The sequence below is a fragment of the Silene latifolia genome, chromosome 7 (assembly GCF_048544455.1).
Source record: "Silene latifolia isolate original U9 population chromosome 7, ASM4854445v1, whole genome shotgun sequence".
NCBI lineage: Eukaryota > Viridiplantae > Streptophyta > Magnoliopsida > Caryophyllales > Caryophyllaceae > Silene > Silene latifolia.
This window is the reverse complement of record NC_133532.1, coordinates 114168899-114188218: the sequence shown is the minus strand read 5'-3', so window position 1 is coordinate 114188218 and position 19320 is coordinate 114168899. Positions and strand designations below refer to the sequence as shown.

The 19320-nt window shown below is 36.2% G+C and overlaps 2 long non-coding RNA genes across 5 annotated transcripts; both read right to left on the bottom strand.

Annotated features, from left to right (window-relative positions):
• Positions 1-326: 326 nt before the first annotated feature.
• On the bottom strand, positions 327-5025 carry LOC141591253 (uncharacterized). 4 transcript variants are annotated; one of them, XR_012520761.1, is made up of 5 exons: positions 4941-5025; positions 4210-4378; positions 3594-3662; positions 3414-3471; positions 327-792 (listed from the first exon to the last, which is right to left on the bottom strand). It is a non-coding gene; the product is annotated as an uncharacterized LOC141591253 (long non-coding RNA). The 4 variants fall into 4 exon arrangements; XR_012520762.1 differs by having other exon boundaries at positions 4210-4306; XR_012520763.1 differs by lacking the exon at positions 4941-5025 and having other exon boundaries at positions 3410-3471; positions 4210-4928.
• Positions 5026-5101: 76 nt separating this feature from the next.
• LOC141591252 (uncharacterized) lies at positions 5102-6175 on the bottom strand. Its single transcript, XR_012520759.1, has 4 exons — positions 6065-6175; positions 5574-5825; positions 5299-5381; positions 5102-5156 (listed from the first exon to the last, which is right to left on the bottom strand). It is a non-coding gene; the product is annotated as an uncharacterized LOC141591252 (long non-coding RNA).
• Positions 6176-19320: the final 13145 nt, after the last annotated feature.

Here is a 19320-nt window from a genome sequence, read left to right as displayed (position 1 = left end):
ACTTATTATAAATCAAGATAAATCAACTTATATATAGGTAAAATCAAGCTATTCAAAATTATTCTCATGAACTCTCGCCCAAATTATTCATTTTGAAATTTAAATGCTCCTTTTTTAAACAATTATTCTGTTATTTATATTCTATAAAATCTTCTAGTATCCTTTCTATAAACAATTGTCTCCTAAGTTCTATTATTTCCGTGTACAATTCTCATGCTTTATTTAAACTAGTTGTTGCCCCGCGCCCTATCGGGCGCGGTGCCCCAATTTGGTTGAACGGTTTTGTTTGAACGTTTGTATAACTTTTTTTTGTAGAAATAGTAATTATGCAAAGCATTGTCGTTTATATAGAAGTTGTGCGTATTGCACATACACAAGCAAAAGATTACATGTGCCTATTACATGTTGCATTCTACACAAACAAAAGCAATAGGTAGTTGCTTTTGAACAGAACACCTAGCTTCGTAAGCATGGGTGTTCCCAAAATATTGTACTTGTCATATATTACATAGATATGTTACATAGATACTATTTTATATAGGTATTATTGCATATTGGCTTTGTTGCTAACATCATGCCGCGGAGTTTCCTGATTTTTGTGGCATACTGGCTTGTTGCAGCGGAAATGATAGATTTTTTGGGGTGCTTGTTTTGGGCTGTTGATTTGGAACCTTCGATTTTGACTGAGATAAGCTATACAGTGGTTGAATTAGAATTATCCTGGTCTTTCTGCTTGTCGGTATTCTTTTGAGATGAAGCGGCAATTGGTAGATTCAGTGGTGAAGGTAGTTTCTGCAGAAATGCATTTTTGTTAAAAATCAGATTCCATAAACTGATAAAGTAAATAAATAAACTAATATAAATTCTTCATTTATTTACTGTCTTAGAACATTGCTCAGGGAAAATCAGTATCACCATGTTCAAGGAAATAATCAATAAACAATACAATGTTTCTTTAAAAATTAAAATTAAAATTTGCCTTGTAAACATTAGAATTAAAATTAATATCTACTTGTGTAACAAAACCTTATCTATTATTATCCTTACCTTATCTAACCTCATCTCTATACTTATCTCTTGCACAGAATCTAGCTCTATTATCAACATCAAATAATTTAGATGTCAATCAACTAACCTATACAAAGTGAAATAAGAATATAAATAGAAAAAAGCTCTAATACATGCCCGCCATTTCCCATATCCTCACATTTCTATTCAAGTTATTATGTCAAACAATATTCAGAAAATAAAGGCAATGCAACATGAAATTGATAATATTGTAAAAGAAATTCAAGAGCTATTTGTTCGACTAAGAATAGTCTTGACAGAAAGCATTATATGGGAGAAACTTAACCAAAACTCAAACTGTGTTATGCTTGTTCAAATTCTTTGTGGAAATACACCAAATGAACTACTTAACCCAGGCTATGATGTGCTTCAAAATGTAACTCACACTGAGTTTTATTCTAGAAAAGGGTATCTGGAAGCATTAAAACAAGAAGTGGTGGAGTTTCTATTTAAGCTTGAAAGTGTTATGACATCAAGTGCATTGTGGGATTTGTGCTACGGGGGGTGCACTTTATTTAGCTTCCCGGAAAGTGAACGGTCAAAATTTGAGTTGATAACTATATACTCAAATTACTTAAGGGATCAACATTTTGCATATGAGATGGAGAGAGATATAGAAAGAGCGTTGCCATCATCTTCATCTTCAGTTGACAGCTGCAACCGAGAGATACGGTAGTTCCCATTTTATACCTAGGTGTGCAAGTTGCTTTTGTTTCATTTAGAAACATCGGCAACCGAGAGATACGGTAGTTCCCATTTTATACCTAGGTGTGCAAGTTGCTTTTGTTTCATTTAGAAACATCGGCAGTTTTAGGTAATAAGGAATGGATCACTTTAGAACCTAGGTATGTAACTTTGCATTATTTGATAGTATATTTTGATACTGGTAGCCAAAAGAGGATGAGATAAATTCTTTATTGTAGTGCAATACAGGCATATGAGCATCGAATTTGAAGTGATATGGCACCATGCCATTTAAGAAAAATTAAGAGGAAGTATTACTTGTGAGATACCTAACTGATATTTTCTAACAATGCATGGAAAGTAGCAAGGAATGGATGACTTCCTAGCCTAAAATGGGGCTTACTGATGTTGCCTAGCATTGCATGTAAAGTAGCCATTAGAAAAGTTATCTGCCTCAAAACTTCCTAAATAAGTGCTTCAAATTATCATTCGGTAAAACGAATGAGGAAAAAGTTTTCTTCTGTACTAATGACTATCACTCCCATTTGATTAACATAATTATCATTCGGTTTTGGCAGTATGAATAAGCCATTTAAAAGCTAAAACTCATTTTGACATCGTTTAGCTGCATGACCTGATGGTGAGGGTATACTCCCATTGACATGAAGTAAAAAGAACTTATTCCAATTTAACTTTCCCTTCCTCCTCCCCACTCCCCCTCCTCTCTCACCTCTCCATGTCCTCAGTTCACGTCCTAAAAAGCTTAAATTTGCATGCAAAACCAAATATATGCACAATAGCCTAAATTAAACACTTGCCACTACCAGAACCTGACTCACCTTTTATTCAGGATCCAAGATTAAATCTTTGCCACTGTTAAAGCATGTAACACAAGGCAAAGCATGAACCTACTATTATTATGAGTTCCATGATTATAGCGCCTAAGATACTCTGGCAGTGTCTTACAGATAAATCCGCTACGGATAAAATAAGAAATTTGTCACATCTTGGAATACAAGCACTTCAACTTAACGTGTTCCGTAACTATCAAATTATAAGCGATTAAATCGAACTTAGTTGGCAACAATTTTACAGTAACAATAACAAACTCAAATCCTAGTTGTGATCTTATATTCTTATTATTTAAGTGGAAATCATATGAGAGAGCCCAAAATCAATTGCGACATGAATGAACCCAAAATATTATGTAGAATAGGATACAAGGTTTCAAAAACGATAGGAAATTTAAATCGGCTCATAAATTTCTATGATCATAACTCATATTAACTATCCCGCCCCTCCTGCGTATCAAAAGAAACAAAAGCTCTATGAGGTTACTCTACACAACCAAAATAGTTAACTTTTTTAAAAGTAGGGATGTAACTAACAAGAAGCAAAATTTTGATACCGGTGGCCAAAAGAGGATGAGATAAATTCTTTCTTATAGTGCAATACAAGCATATTAGCATCGAACTTGAAGTGATATGGCACCGTGTCATTTAAGAAAAATTTAGAGGAAGAATTACTTGTGAGATACCTAACTGATGTTTTCTAACAATGCATAGAAAGTAGCAAGGGATGGATAATTTCCTAGCCTAGAATGGGGCTTACTGATGTTGCCTAACAATACATGTAAAGTAGCTATTAGAAGAGTTACCTGCCTCAAAACTTCCTAAATAAGTGCTTCGCCACAACATTTATGCTGCCATAGTGGTTTTCCTTTAAAATCACAAGAAAAGAAACATCAATCAGACATAAGAAGAGTAACATAGCATACCAGACAATGAAGTGAGTAGAAGATTCAGCCAAAAATAATACAATCCACACACAATGGAGCTTACATGATTCAATCTTCACTCACCACTTTCAGCGACCACTCCACTGCCGACTCCGTTGTCTCCTACTTCGACCTTCGATACCCAGCCACCACTAAAAATTGGTGTTAGTGGACATAATCAACTATACCAACTCAGCTCTAAGAAAAGCAAACCCATCCTACTAAAACTCATGTGGGTGTGAATGTGTCGTACGTGAGTATGTGAGGCGAGAGATAATGTCGGTATACATCTTCTACGCAGACTATTTATGCACACCTAGACCAAAAGTGAAACAGGAGCAAATGGGTTATCATTTTTGTTAATATATTATTTAGTCAATGACACAAGGCAGACCAAGTGATCCCAAATCAAGCCAAAAAGAAATGGATTTCAGAAGCTCAGAACAGTTCTCAGAATCTCAGCAGAAATGGGGCAACTTCATTGGATCATATCTCATGCTATGCTAATTGGATATGACTGAATCTTATGTCCCTAGAAAGCTTGGAATCTTAGCTAAACAATAAATTTTGAATCATCACCATATCAGGTCAATAGCATGACTTATGGCTGCTGCAAGCATACCCTGCAGAAGAATGCTATGACGCACATTTCCCACCTGAACTTACTAACGGTTTAATACCTCAAGATCCAGGCCATGTTCTTGCATGATTCCAGTTGGGAATGAAATCCAACTCATTTAGCTTTCATATGTTGTATTGTGGGCCTTTTTACTCAACCTGAGGTAGGAGAAATGTTGTATCAAAGTTACTGCTGCTACACAGGAAACATGCTGAACTTTCAGCAGTTACCTGCAATCACTCAGCGTTAAATAACGAAAGATCTAGGAAGGTTTTTGGGGTGATTCCAATTGGATAGCATAGCCAACTCATGTAGATTTGATTTGGCATATGGGTCACTTTCTGGTTCATCTTGAGTCAAGAGTTATGGTGCCTGAAAGTTGTTACTACGTGCTGAAAAGTTACAGCACAGTTCAGAAATGACCTGATATTACTTAAACATGCATATTTCGAGTTATAGATCATTATTGGGGGTGAAACTTGTTGGAGGTGAAAGCTAACATCAGTAGCATCAAAATGGTATAGGTTGGGCATGTTAATTTCAAGGTATCAAAGAGTTATTAGCTCTGCAAGTCATCCCTATGCTGAAAGTAATGCTAAATCAAGTATGCTATACTTGTGTCAAAAGGGCATTCTGTTCGTTCCACACAAACCTCTAATCGTTGCAAAATAGCATCACCTGACCCTATGTTTATGCTTATGCAATAGAATATGGTGAAGGAAATGTGACATTCAGAATTGAACTTCAGAAAAATCACCAGATCTCAACAAAGTAAACAACAATTGAGCTTACAGCCAGTTGACGCTAGAAGCCAGTACTATTGAACCTATTCCATAATGGTAAAGCTGCATCCTGAAAAAATTATCCCTTACTTAGATCAGTTTATAACCAAACCAGTATTATTGAACCAGTATACACTATTTTACCCTACTGCCACTTTTATCCACCACTTTCAACCACCAGTTTCGTTGTGTCATGTTCTACGGATGCCCAGTCGCGACAAACAAACTGGTTAAGTCACAAAATAAAACAGTTTGAAGGTTTAAAACACCCCTTCCGATGTTTATGACACGACCAAATGAAGTATCACATCAAAAAGGACAAACTAAAGAAATTAATATGTTCTGATAAAAACGAAAGAGAGAAATACCTTAATTGTTGTAAACCCATAGCATATTTGTTTACAATTGCTTCCAGCGTCCAAGGGACCAGACCCGCCATCTTCAATAAAAACTGCAATCATATACATAAACTAAAATTCCAAATGATCATACTATAAACATACCCAGTATAAGATGAAGATGATGAATGTTTGTTAATAAATTCACCAAAAACATCTATTTTATTAATGAGATCAACACCCATTTTAAAAATATAAGCAACTATATGTCTCATAACAACAAACACATTAAACTTACTCCATACCTTTTGCATGATTTGAAGTGCTGGATTATTGGATCCGGAGAGCTGAGGGAACGAATAAATATTGACCACAATAGGAAAATAAGTGATTTTTAAATGGTTTCATTAAAGGTTAGATTAACCATTTACAAAATGTAGATACCTTTCCTTATTATCCAGGAACAGTGGGTATGGCTAGGCCGAAGCGTGTGCGGCACCCTCCGTTGCCGTCAGAAAGATCAACATCTACACTTGTGAATTTTGATAATCAGCCCACTACGAAATAAACACAATTAAATGTAATTAAAATGCAAAGAGTAAACAACTTCGAGAAATTTTTATCAGCACAATAGTATTGAAGTAGGCGTAAACACAAAGTTCACAAATCTGACAGTGACAATGATGTCAGTGAACAACTGTTAAATGAGACAAACTGGTCTCAAGTAGTAAAGCTAAAACTACATCGTCAATTAATAAAAGCTGAATGAAAAGTGTTGTGCGTATAAGTTACTTACTATGGCATTCATATTTGCACACTTGTTCCAAACTCTATTCAGATTCTTGACATCACATCGAGCTGAGAAGTTCACAATTGCCCACTTTTCTATCTTAGCAGAGTCCATGAGTTTCTTCAGAAATTAAAAAATACTTAGATACTGAAATCTATCAAATACTAAGAGAATTAACACATGTCCACCCAAAAATACGCATCGTGACAACACTCTCACTGCTATGTATATATATAAAAGAGAGGACACAATATTTGAATATAAGTTTGTAAGTTGTCACAAAACACAGCCTAAACCATATTTGAAAGTAAAGAATACCTCAATGATATGGTCTAACTCGATGTCTAAAACTTGATTACATTGTGACTCACTCACTCCATCCCTGCATTGATAAATAGAACAAATTTGAAGCAAAATTATAAAAACGGACTTTTAAGCCACTAACGTTCAACTGTTTAATCACACAAGTTCGGAGAAGAGGGACGAATCCCGGGTTGATTTTAAACTTTTTCTGAGGCTCCTAGGACATTTTCGTGCTCATTCTTGGTCTTGATCTCAATCTCATTCTCTTTCTCTTCCTCGTCCCCTGTACCTTTTCCCATCTCGTTTTTCCTTATCTGGCGTTACCATTGCCAAAATGTAAAAAAACAATATTTAAATCATTATGTGTAACAAATTTAAGGGTTTTTTTTTGTCAAAAACTACCTTATATTTAGGGGTATTTGTAAAAAGACTATCTTATATTATTTTTCTTGTTTTAGACTACCTTTGTTTTCTCCTTTTTAAGTCAAAAACTACCTATGCTGAAAATATGGCAAAATATGGTCGATTTAACGATATTAACCTATCTCACATTAGTCTCTTAACACCAAACAACAATGATCAAGTGCGTTCAAACCACAATTTAACTTCAAATAAGCATAATTTATATTTTCATATTTCAATAATAACTACGAACATCTCTTAAGGTTAAGCGTAAGTACATCACGACTTCCCAAAATAGGGTCGAAGCAAGTTTGAACATAAAAGACTCATGTGAGATAGGTTAAAGCCAGTAAACCAACCAATTTCATCTAGACTCATAGCACAGGTAGTTATTGACCAAAAATAAAGAAACCAAAGGTAGTCGGAAAAAAAAATGTAATGTAGTATTTTTACAAATACCCTTAAATATAAGGTAGTGTCTGACAAAAAACCCCAAATTTAATGAAGATTAGCAAACCTTGGAAATGAACTAATAGTCTAATAGTTGTAAATTTCAGCCCATTAGAACTCAAGAGAGTCAATACTATTCAACAACTCACTCATTGTCATTTAGACATCCATTAAAAAACGACAACAGAAGCCAGTCTTTATATGTATAGAAGTTTGACTATCAAAGTAACTTACATATGCACATTCACAGAACGACAAGAAGTAATAAATGAGAAGTTGAGTCTAAAGTTCTCGGTTCGAAAACTTTTTTTCCCTTCTGACACTTACCAGGTTAACGTAGATTTTAGACAATCTACATTTTCCCTTATCCTACTACTGCTTTAAAATTTCTGGCATAAGCATAACAAACCCTTGACCTCTTTTCCCATGACGGCACAATATTTCTGCAAACAAATTTTTACTTTTTAAAAATGGTATAATAAAAATAATGGTCTGACATCAGTTGACCAACAAACTCAAATGAGGAATTTGGCAAATCCTAAAACAAAGACAGATAATCCGCCTCTAAAGCAGGAGAACCATTGGTTTCCACATGTACCTCAGTTAGCCTGTCCACATCTTGAGTGCGATGTTTAACCACCCTATTACTATTTTATTCGCCTATAACGTTTGGGCTAGGCCAGATCCTAGATCCACCATACTACACCCACAAATTCCGTTTATCACCTCTGTGACACCATTTAGTTCTAAGCCATGGTTTCCTGTAAAGCCGCCATTCTGATCAACTGCACCGGCCTCACAACTGTATCTATTGTTGTCAGCATCCATGAGCCACTGCACGTTGACAATTTGACATATATTGTTTTGACCAGTTCAAGGGGCATAGATGAATAGTGAATTAATGATCAGCGAAGCCAGAGAGGAAGACACCCATAAAGTCATCCAACAGTATTTATTCTAATTAACTTTAAACTCATTTCATATTCATTATCCCACCTAATATCTCTCAGAAGACTGATGTAGTTCAGACTTGAGATGGAGTGTGTATATATTTAGTCAGTACGATGCAAAAATGCAAAAACGACCCATATCATTGTAACCAAATCACTAAAAAATAATGACTCTCTTAGGCGATCTCACTAAACAAATAACTAACAGCGATTCATGAACATACATTATTTGCATAAGAAGACGCTTGCACATAACTCTCAGTGAAACCAGACGTTCAAAGGCAAAAGTGTCACTGATCGGAAGCTCATCCTCCATAAAACCAAATTCATTCAACCTAAACAACACAGCTCCTTCTCATTCCTCATCTCCTCACCCCCTTTTCTTCCTCGTTCTACTTTTATTTCCCCTTCTCCTTCCCCATCTAAATATACAAGCCTTTCACCAATTCCTTCTCAAAAGGCAAAATCAATGCATAAATTATACAGCTTACAGAGTATATTTCAAAAAATAATTTTAAAAACTACTGTATTCGACAGACAGAATACAAACTACGGACCTTAATTGATTACTTTCGTAATTTCCATTTTCTCCAAGTTTCCAACATAAGTTAGCTAGCGTCGAAAATTAACTTGAGGTAAATTAGTCAAGGTGAAGTGTAAGTTACTAACAAGAAGATACTCACAGAAATATCAAGATTCGTGATGAAGGGGGGAGCTTCGAACCATGACAAGTGTGAATCAAAATACATCAGTATCCCTTAAAACCAAGACCGTCAGACATAGTTTATCCAGGTGATTGAATGCTACAGGAAGTGTTTTGTTTATCCCACCTGCAGCCAAGAACTTGCATAAGCAGGAATAAAAAGATCAGCAGAAATAATAAATTTCAGGAGCAATGCTCTAGTCTCTAGGTGGCATTGAAAATAAGATCTATTTTATTCAAACATACCAGACTTTTGTGCTCTTTTTGAATGCGAGATGGGTGTTGTTTTGATTCTTTACATCTCTACAACAGTCTTTTCCGCCTAAAGGTATCAACAAGGATCATTATGTCTCATCTATCCCATCTAACAAAGAACATTTGCAGATAGTAAAAGAGCACTAATACAATCTCAATTATATCAAAATAGGCATCCAACCTTTTCTTCCTCAAGGCTAACAATCTCCTCCGTCTCGACCTCATACTTCTTTCTAAAGCCATCAACAGCCTATTCGAAAGAAACAAATGTCAAGTCTAAGGACATAAATGCTTTAACAAATATCATACACGGTGTAGACTATACTATAATAAATAACCTGATCGTTCCTGTGAGAGATCTCCTTCAAATGCCTTGAAAGCTTTGATTGTTTACTGTAGGGCATAATATGACACAACTTCTTAACCTTTTTTAGCTTGCACTCTAATCAACTTTTCGAAGACAAACTAACAACCTGAACATGCAACTCCAATATAGTCCAACAAGAACCAACGCGCTTAGCAAATTATGGAGTTGTAAACTAATGCCTTAACTATGACCAAACCGCATAAAGCTTAATTTTCCAGCTGCCCTTTGTGAACCCTCAAGATTTTCTCACTAAAAACGTATATTACCTATTTGCCTCAAATTAAAATACCTCTCACAAAACATATAAGAAGTAAACAAATGACCGAGACGGAGGAAGCATTAATCTTAAGTAGCAAATAACATTACATAGACAAACAATCCCTGAGAAAGTGTGAAAATTCAGAAAAAAATAAAAATAATTATTGCATGAGTATAAAATCATCATGAATTGCCACAGTTCCGTAAGCAATTTTTTTCCACTAACCACTATAGTACTATACATATGTCAACTAATCAACAGAAATGGAAGCTAAAATTTAAGAAATTATCAAGGGTGAAAATGCAAACTGCACAGCTGAAATATAAAAGCAAGAGCCCAATAGCCTGGATCTTAATTTTCAACCAGATGAAGAGACACAATTTGAGCATAAAACTAAGATCTTTCAAGTAGGAGGGGAAACATAACATCCCGCTAAACTGTGTACATGAGGCTGCTCATATTGTGAAGTGATAGTCACACCATGCCATTCAAGACACTTTTCCTTATAGGTCGACTAATATTAGCCTACCACGAGTGTGAAACTGTGTACATGAGGCTATCTTTAGGCCTTACGCCCTTATACCACCATCCGAGAGAGCCTTTTAAGCAATGAGGTAATGTTGTTGTAAGGAGAATCAAGAAATAAAAAAAATCACCAAATCATGACCAGGTATCTCAAAACTCAATGCATGGTCAAGTTGTTTACCTTAACTAAAAGGTCAAGTGACTTTAAACTAACCAGGATTCCGCAAAAGGGGAAAAAAAAAGGTGAAAACAAAGTCTATTTCTTAAGTTTGTGACTTACTAATAAGAAATCCACATATAAACAAGTCACTGAAGAAACATTGTCAAAAGCAAATATCTCCAAATGACAGGTAAACAAAAATGCATCAGGCCTACCAAATATCAAGAGACCAAAAGGGTGAAGAAATTACCATTCTCGATAGACCGATAGCATTTCAGGCATAAGGCATGGTCACAATTTGGCAGCACAATTTTACTATAACTCTCCATGCAAATACCACACTCTTCCTCCTTTTGCTATCAATATCAGAGAAGTGTCTATGTTCATCTCTTTTGCAGTATCTCTCCATGCACGCAGATTTCTGTTTTTTATCTTCTACCCCACTTGTTCTGATTCTTCACCAAAAATTTAGCCAATTTGGGAAAAAAGCTAAGAAATACTTACTCGGAGGCTCGTAGCATCTCTAAGCGTTTATGACAGCGTCCAGATCTAATGGCCAAGTTACCGCCCTCTTCAAGAACTGGTATCCAAAAATAAGGAGCGGGCACCCCTCCTCCTTCGCATGCATATTGATGATGCACTTGTAAATACGGAGTACCTAAGTACTTGTAAATTATCTAATACTCATACTTGATCGAAAAATTACAATCAAATTAACAAATAACTTACCTTATCGGATTCATTCCTTGTAGGGATGCCCCAGAAAAGAAATTAAAAGAATTAATCGTATTCAGCAACACCGTATATCTACACAGCGAACAACCATTGCACATCCATAAGGCTGCCAACACACTGCCCAGCTAATCTATAGCTAAGTTTCAAATTCCTTCCTCTGTCAGAACAGCAAAAGCATCTGATATAGTGATATTCATATAGTATACACTAAAACAAGTGCAAGATCTGAACACAGGAAATGATTTCAAGTTTTGTCTAAATAAAACCGCTCGGAAATAACAGTTATTGCAAGTATTATCAAGAATAGATGTTTTCATTTCTCTCAAATTCACCATTTATAAAAGTCAATGAAACCCAAGTATCCGTTTCTGATGATAGACTACTTTAAATTTTTGTTCTGGTAGGAACTTGTAAGAATGACTCGTCGCTCTCTAGGGATAAACCCAAAAAATATATGAGCCACAAGTTAGCCACTTCAAACATAGAAGTACCTAAACTCCACTACAACATTCTGCCTTGTCCCTTTCTTACTACAGAAAAAATCAGAGCATCTGCCACTTATTTATCACCCTCCTCTTCCTCCCTCCTTGCATAAATTACAAATCTCTAAGGTAAACACAGCAATAGTATAATAGTAGGAGCAACAACCTCGAAAAAATATGTAAAGTTTGTTAGAAATTTAAATTGGAAATATAGGTTGAACAATTTAACCAAACTACTCACAATATGGACACATCGGTACTTGCTAAATCCCCAAAATAACCCAGAAATTTCAATATTCCCAAAAAGTTCGTTAAGGTTGATTTCTTTCGCGCTTCTTTCCTTCTTTTCTGGCGTCGACGCGCTTAATACGGCTTAAAAATTGGCAAATTAGTAAGAATTTCCATTCATAGTGAATAATAGCTATAAGAAATTAAAATTGCCCAATTTATTGCATGCAATCAATTTAAACCTAAATAGAAGCCCCAAATTATTGCATGCAATCAAAATCAATTTAAACCTAATAACTAAACCCTAAATTAATTTAAAAAAGACATACCTCTAGTGTGAATAATCACTGGCTAAACGGAACAGGAAAAAAAAAAAGCAAACAACTTCAAGACGACTAAGTAAAAGCCCCTGATATGAGATGAAGAGAAATCAAAAGTGCTTATATTAGAAAATGAATTAGAGTAAGAATAAGAAAAAAAATCACACAAATCAAAAGAGGAACTTACCTAATACGCGTTCCTATCAGCGGATACAACTCTCATCACCATTGTTGTTGCCTTTGATGAGTGGGAGACGGAAGAAAAATTCAGCTGTCCGCAAACGAAAATTGAAAGAAAGTAGAAAAAATTAGAGTAGAGTAAGAGAAGGAATTAGAAGTAGAGAAACACATGGCGCCCATGTCAAACGACGGCTGCGAAAGTGAGAGGTAAGACGCGGCAAAGAGAGAGAGAGAGAGAGAGAGAGGGAGGGAGAGGGAAAACAGCAGAAGAAAGAAAAATAGAACGTGCTAAGTCAGAGGGGCAAAATAGGCAGAAATGCATAAAATTACTGTACTGGCTACAGTAGCACATCTTTAGGATTTTAAAAGAGTATGGATTTCAAAAAATTCTCTCTCAAAATCTCAGGTCTCCACGACATTTCATCGGAAAGAGAATGTGAATATGAATTGTACGTGAAAATTGTAAAATACCTACGTCGATATTGTACTTTCACAGCCGCGTCTATTTACTTCAAAACATTCGCCTAAGTGTCCGGAGCAGCCTACTTACCAACATCAAGGACATTACAATTGACACATAATATGTCAAATGCATAAATGTTTGAGGAAAGTGGACATCAAATGGTATTGTCATGGTGCAAAAATCGTTTTAACCGAGTGAGTTAAAAGAGAGGTGATATTGCGTATTGAACTAATGCAAACAAGTTACCGAGAGGATTCCAACAAGGTAAGCTTTATGGTGATTACGAGTATTATTTGTATTAGAGCACGCTAAAAAGCTTAAATCTAATGTCTTTTTATGTGTTTTTTTTCACATGTCTAGGTTTCTGCTGAAGCTTGTGGTGATAGCTAACCAGAATCTGAAAATCTCTTTTCCCTAAGATTTTATGCCTCGAAGAGAACTCAAATCTCTTGTCCTTGGCAAACCTAAGACCAAACTCAACCAATTGTCTATGGTCCTAACCGTTCACAGCCCACCCAAACAACCATGCATTACCATTTGCCTCCTACATCCTTACACCAAGGTCCCTTCCAACAACCCCCACCTTTGTTCTTCTATCACGCGTCCGAGATCATTTCAGTAGTTAACCTATTCGATTTCAGCCTCGGATAACAAGTATTAGTACAATTTTCACGATTATCCGAGGTTCGACGAATGCTGGTTTATGGCATAACGGTATACCCAAATGTCTTCCGTTGCTACTCAAATTATGCATGGCCGCTTTATCTGACCCGAGGAACTTTCAGTGTCCGAGGTTCGACGAATGCTGGTTTATGGCATACCGGCACCCCCAAATGTCTTCTGCAGCGAGGGATCGAGGTTTTAAACGGCCATTACGATGATGTAAAAGGGTATTTTGAAATGGTTTGTGAAAACCAAGGTTTGTAATCGTCATTACAATGGTATGAAAAGGTGCAATTGAAATAGTTATAAAAACCGAGTTTTGAAATGGCCATTATAACGGCACAAAAGGTGCTTTGAAACGGTTGTAAAACTGGGTTTGAAAATCGTCATTACGACGACATAAAAAGGTGGTTTGAATCGGCTATAAAACCGGGTTTGCAAATCGTCATTACGACGGTATAGAAAAGATTTGCAATGGTCGGCGATAGATCGAGGATTGAAATGGCCATTATAACGGCATAAAAAGGTGCTTTGAAACGGTTGTAAAATCGAGTTTGCAAATCGTCATTAGGATGGCATAGAAAGGTGCTTTGAAACGGTTGTAAAACCGAGTATGCAAATCGTCATTACGACGACATAGAAAAGGTTTGCAACGGTCGTCGATAGACCGAGGTTTAAAATGGTCATTATAACGGTGCAAAACGGTGTTTTGAAAGTTTGGAAATGACACGAAATGACTTATGATCATATAGCACATAAGCACTCACAGTTCATTATATTATGCATAATGCTGACACGGGTTTTGGCTTAATAAGGGTGGTTACACACCAAACGATCAATCTCCGATTTTCGAGAGGGATACCAATCCAAACAAAATGTGTAAGGAGGGTGCCCTACCCTCATGCACGAAGGAAATGAATTCTCTATGATGAAACATAAATGTGTAACGTCAATGGTGTGCTTGACGCAATCGGGATTCAAAACGCGGGGATGAGAAAACTCACGCCGACGGGACGAGCCAATTGGTCGGTAAAGGTTAGGTTGTGGGCCCGGACAAGGAACCTGACTTATGACCCTAATATCAATTAATGCACTTTAACCACGACCTCGTTCGAGTTTCACCTCTAAGGATCACAAAGACACAAGTGACCTAGTTCTCCCAGCCGAGTCGCTAATCTGTGTATATATAGCGGTCTTAAAAGCCACGCTCGGTGGTGTAGAAATGCTTTCGACCGAATCGCTTTAGATCGGCCTGTTTCGTCTCGGCAAAGGTCTCGAAACGATACAGAGATGTTCGGAGTCGCCACCAAGCAATTATGGGATGCCTGGAAACCGTTCGAAATCTACTTTATACCTCGGTCAATCAAGGCAAAAAGCGGTGCTTGACATAGGTACTAAAGATAAGGACTCGTCTCCCTTTAGCATCCTATCGCTAAAATGACTCTCGTACGCCCTAGATAAGGCCATCCACTATCCAAAGGTTCTGAGTAAGGGGTGAGGGTACGTATTGCACTAGTAGAAAAACCCCCTACAGTGGCGGTTCTAAATTACCTTTTGTGGCGGTTTTAAGAGATTTAGGGTCCGTCGTATAAACTTTACGACGGTTGTTCTAAGTTCTGAACCGCCACCATAGGTTATATATAGTGGCGGTTTTAAGTTTAAACCGCCGCTATAACTTATCTCTATTGTGGCGTTTTAACTTAGAACCGCCACCATACCTTATATATTGTTATAGTTCTAATTTCGAACCGCCACCATAGCTTATCTATTGTGGTGGTTCTAACTTAAGAATCGCCATAATAGGCAAACCTATAGTGGCGTTTCTAACTTGAGAACCGCCACGATAAATAGGTATATTTTTTTTAAAAAAAATTGCTACCTAAATTTCTTCAGAAACATCCTATAAATTTGACAAAATTTTGATATCGAAATGAATAAACAATACATACACAAGAATGCAACCAATTACCAAAAACCTCTCATATCATCGGTGTGGCAAACGTTATACATCTAAATGTATAAATAATCACTAGATCTTGAATTGAACAATTAAAAGATATGTATGTACCCTACAAGCTACACCCACTTAGCAAAAAAAAGCATCCGACCTACAATTCTTTGAAATAATGCGACGACACAAAGTAGCAACATGACGAAGGCGACATGCATCATCAGACAATATAGGGTTGAATCAAACAACAGTCGATAGTTGATGGTTGCTTTGTAGACAACAACCTGCATCATAGTACAACACTGTAAGAAGCACTGCAGTCAAGACTCGACAACACGACTCGACAACAGTTCCATGGTATAGGAGAATTATACTTTAATTAAGCTAAAAGAGGGTAAAAAAAGAGAGACCAGAAGTTGAGAACTTAACTCATGACATAGTTCAGCTTGCGTATCATTTTCTTCATGCACCATATTACTTGGTTTGCTTTGCTTTATGCCTAAATTATCAAAGCACGAAATGAATTAATGTTCTAACTTTATAAAAATGTTTTAGCAAATATATACACACTAATGAAATATGTACAGTAGGTGAGTAGGTCAGCAACATACTAATGTTCTTGAGATGCTTTTCACGATTTTTCGAAGAACTGCAATTCTAGTCCTGACAAGACAAAGCAAGATAGTATACAACATTATCTCCAAGACAAAATAATTAAAGTTGACACTAAGCAAACTAGTTAAAGTCACACTAAGCAAACTTTTTGTTGCTTATGGGTTCAAGCCTTAGATATGATGGAAACACATATTCCACATTTTGATACGAATTTCTACTTAAGTGGAATAAAAGGAGTGTAAATGAGCAATTGATTCTTCCAATTTCCTCTTAAAACAAAATTAAAGTCTCACCCGCACAGGAAATCTATGGTAAAACATACATCAGTATGCTCCATTTCTGATTAAAACAAAGTTAAAATATCATCTAAATAATGGAATACAACACAGGACAACTTTAGTTTCAGGACGATCTAACAGTTACTTGTTTGATGGGGTCAAAGAGTAATCCTTTAAAATTATTCTATTTGAGAAATGAAAAGAAATAGAAAGAACAAGATGGAGAAGATTTATACTCTATATGGAGTATCATAATTACTTGGTTATAACGGCCATAATTAACAAGACCAGAAAGATTGTCAGCAACCCAACTTTGGTAACACTATGTCAAAGCGTTATATCAACCCATAGATGGTTTGATGCAAAGCTGGTGATTGGTATGATTAACAAAAAAAGATTAAACACGTGGAGTGCATTTGAGCTTAACAGAATTTCGACACACCACAAAATAGCCTTAAATCATGTTGAAAACAACAATGTCGCAGCTCTGCTCTGATCAACATAATCATTGATGAGGTCAGCAGTCAAATAAACCTCAATCACATTATCCACAGAAACCTGGTCATCAAACTTTTAAGCTTCTGAATATCATAGCCAACTGGAGCTAGTTTGGCTGCCATATATACAAAGACAGTCATATAAATAAGCATTATTTGATTCCTATAGTATATTAATATATTGCTAAACTTTGCAAACATCTGTTAGATACAATCATACAAATAAGCATTATTTGATTTCGATATTGAAGCTATATTGTCTTTATAAAGAAAAAGGTACTTACAGCAGAAAAACTTTCGTTGAAGACCTCCAGACAGCCTGTATAATACATGAAGGTGACCTGTAACCAAAAATATAATCTGAATTTGAATTTTAACAAGCATCCATATAGCAAATGACATCCGCTTATGACAGCAACCACGCTATTCTTAACCCGGATTAAATTGAGTACCTTATCTCTCATAGGGAACTCCTCAAAATCAACCACGCTATCTTGATGCTTCTAATCACACTTCGACCGACATTGACATTAAGTCAAACTATGCACAAGATAACATTACTAAGTAGAAGATATCAACAATTACAAGACCCGAATTTTTCAAGTTAAACAAGTGGTTCACCCTAAATCAAAACCCGAATTCATCCAAATTAGGGTTTCACCTTCCCCCAAAAATTCAATAATTTTATCAAATCACAATCAATAATTAAGCAAAAAATAACATTAATGATAATAAATCAAATCAGTAACGAAATCAACAACGAAATTGAAAAAAAAGGGACGGAGAAGAAAGCAACCTGTTGAAAATCGGGAGGAACGCTGCCAAGGAAGATGAATTTCGGTCGTTGACGCAGACGGAGAGTAAACGTTGTGGTGGTCGATGCTGATGGAGAAGTAAACAACGGTAGTCGAGAGAGTTAGGGTTTAGAGGGTACGACTGATAGAGAGGCTGGAGGAGTTATAATGAATTAGTTATACGGAGATGAAGAGTAATGCCATTAATTATGTGAGGGTTTTTAGTATCTTTAGCGTCAAGTTGTAATTACAACCGCCACAAACACATACGCTGGCGTTTTCTTTTTAAAATGTTGATCAGTTATCATTATCTTTAGCATCATTAATAACGTCGGTTGTTAATAAAACCGCCATAAAAGATTTATGGTGGCGTTTTTAATTTGAAACCGCCATAAAAAGATTCTATTATTACGTCGGTCTTAATTTAAACCGTCACAATAAACTTCCTTCACCATAAAAATTAAGTTCCCGCCTTTATTTTGTGCCTTTTGCGTCGGTTTTGTTAGAACCGCCACGATAACTGTGCCACGATAGGGGTTTTTTCTACTAGTGTTGGGAAGCTCTTTAATCGAACACCCAATCCCGCCCGCGTTAGCGGTCTCTACTGATCGATCGTGGTTGTTTAAGTGTAAGAGTTGATAAAACGGTTTAAATGCATGAATGTGCATCCAAAAGTTTAACCTAACATGTGAAAGATTGCTAACTTGGTTGTTTATGCATATACCAAGAAATTGGTGTCAAAGTTGGATTTAGATTGATTTGCATGTGAAAACGGAAATTAAACATCCATTTACCAAATTCGGGTTATGATGCTTAACACGATCCATTTATTTGGAAAAGAAGTGCGTTTAAAAGACAAACTGTAAAAACGTAAACTTGTCAATCTGATCCATGTAGATTCGGGTTAACCGTAATCAGGATCGTCCTAGACAAATGCTGAAAAGGAAGCAGGAGCAGTGTCAGGCATCCCCATTAGGGCGCGAGCCTATTGGCGAGGGAAAGGGCTCTGCCCAGGTTTTTAAAATATAAAAGCAGACAGCTTCTTGGGGCGCGAGTCAGACGACGACCCAAGGGGCGTCTCCTGGTTGTTAAAAAGGTTGTTTAAAACCGCTTTTGTGATTAAATGATTTGCATGACTCGGAATAATTACTGTTATCTTAGTAATATTCGTTATCGGATTTGCATGTTTGAAAAGTATAGTTTACAATAAAAATGTAAAATGTTTGATATGAACTAATATGTTAAGTTCATTTCTTTGTAATTAGTCAAGTTAGTCATCGTACTCGGATTAAACCGACATGGTATAAGGAACCAAGGATGATTATGAATTATGACTAATATGTTTGCAAGTGTAAATAAATGAGAAAAATGGTAAATAAAAGAAAAGAGTGTTATAATACCCTTTAAAATGTAATAAACCAAATAATATCACCGAGTCACGGATTAAACCGTCATGGTATAAGGAACCAAGGGTGATTACGATTTATGGTTAAAATATTTTTCATAAAAATGAATTAAAATGGTAAAAGCCGTAAGAGAAAATAAAAGGAAAATATTGCGAAAAGATGAACACAAGCACGGCTGGATTAAGGCCTAAGAGGGCATAGAGGCGCGAGCTCCTTTGCTACGCAAATAGCCCCTGTCTCAGGCCAAAATCTGGTTTTGGCTCATTTCTCCTATTT